We start from the raw sequence: 264 nt of genomic DNA on the forward strand, positions 1-264 counted from the left end.
ATAGCCAATTTTTAATGAATGCAACTAACCACTAAATCAATTATTCAATTGATTTGGGATATATAGATATGGATATAGATATGGAGATGGAGATAGAGATAGATAGACATATATATTACAAATGAAGCACATCTATCATTAATAGCTTTTGATTCATTAAATATTTTCTATTTTATTAGTACTGTAAAATTTTGCTTCTATAAAAGAAAACTTTAAGGTAAAATAGGAGGTCATGTCAACTGGAGGAAAATGTTGGATAGTGAC

The sequence above is a fragment of the Protobothrops mucrosquamatus genome, unplaced genomic scaffold (genome assembly GCF_001527695.2).
Source record: "Protobothrops mucrosquamatus isolate PMUCROS unplaced genomic scaffold, P.Mucros_1.0 scaffold145, whole genome shotgun sequence".
NCBI lineage: Eukaryota > Metazoa > Chordata > Lepidosauria > Squamata > Viperidae > Protobothrops > Protobothrops mucrosquamatus.